General features: G+C 60.0%; 1 pseudogene; it reads right to left on the bottom strand.

Moving 5' to 3' along the window:
- The window catches only part of LOC102257311, a 5655-nt pseudogene that overhangs the window by 3043 nt on the left and 1333 nt on the right, over nt 1-1279 (bottom strand).

Below are 1279 nucleotides of genomic sequence, written 5' to 3'. Positions count from 1 at the left end.
CGGTGCGGTGGAACCACTCCCTGGCCTTGGTGATCTTCCGCTCACTCCAGAACAGCTTGGCCACGGCCAGGAGCACATGGGGGTCGTGCTCGCATTTCTTGAGGGCATCGACACTCCTGGTCTTCCTCTGGGGCCTGGCCTCCAGGAAGATGGCTTCAGACCACAGGACACCGGAGCTGAGGCACTCCTGCAGCGCCTTGGCCATGAGCATGTTGGAGATGTTCTTTAGCCCCGCACGGTACTCCAGCCTCACGGACTCCAACCACAGCCCGGGGTTCTTTGGGTTCTTCAGGTGAGACTTTTCCAAAGTGGCCTGAGCTCGGGTCAGCTGCCCGATCTTCTCCTCCAGCCGAGAAAGCAAAAGCCACAGGGGAGTGGAGTGGGGACATTTCTTCAGCCCCTGGCTGTAGGCCTCTCGAGACTTGTCCATCTGCTCCTCCTGCTCCTCGATCTGCCCCTTCATCATCCACAGTTTGGGGAAGTCCTCGTAGTGCTTCAGGGCCTCCTCGCACAGCTCCTGGGCTGCCTCAATGTTCCCCAGCACCCATTCCAGCTTCACGGACTTCATGAACACCCGGGCAGTGGGCACGCTGCTCCGAGCCTTGGCCAGCAGCCTCTGGGCCCATTCATACTCGTTGTTCTCCGATTCCAACTTCACGGCCGCCAGCCAGATCTCCTCACTGTTGGGGTTGGCCTGGAAGGCCAAAGCCAGGATGCTTCTTGCCGCAGGCACATCGCCTGTCAGCCACTTGGACTTGGCACCCATGAGCCACAGCACCTCTGCTTTGGGGCAATGGGCCACGGCCCTCTGCAGAAGCGCTTCCAGGGACTCCCTGGTGCCATGGTTCTTCTCAAAGTAGGCGGCTCGCAGCCACACACTCTTCTTGCTGGGGAACACCTGCAGCGCGTAGGCATAGATGGCTCGTGTGCACTCCAGGGCATTGTGGGCCACACAACTGTCGGCGTCTTCCATCCAGGTGTGCTTCCGGTCCTCCTCCTCGATCCCAATGCCAATCACAGCTCGCATGACCGCCTGGCAGGTGGCCACACTGCCTGCCTTGTCACACTCCTCAGCATCCTGGATCCACTGCTCACGGTTGATCTCCACACCATTGGCCCGCAGGGAGGTGATGGCCTGGTCAATGATCTTCTCCACCATCCGCGTGTTCCCGTTGGCTTCCTCCAGCTTGGCAGCCATGACCCAGATGTGCCGGTCTGTGGGGATGTTCTCACGGGCCTTGTTCAAGACCTTGCGGGCATTTTCATAGGTCTCCAACCT

This window comes from Myotis brandtii, unplaced genomic scaffold, assembly GCF_000412655.1.
Source record: "Myotis brandtii unplaced genomic scaffold, ASM41265v1 scaffold300, whole genome shotgun sequence".
NCBI lineage: Eukaryota > Metazoa > Chordata > Mammalia > Chiroptera > Vespertilionidae > Myotis > Myotis brandtii.
This window is presented reverse-complemented; position numbering and strand designations above follow the sequence as displayed.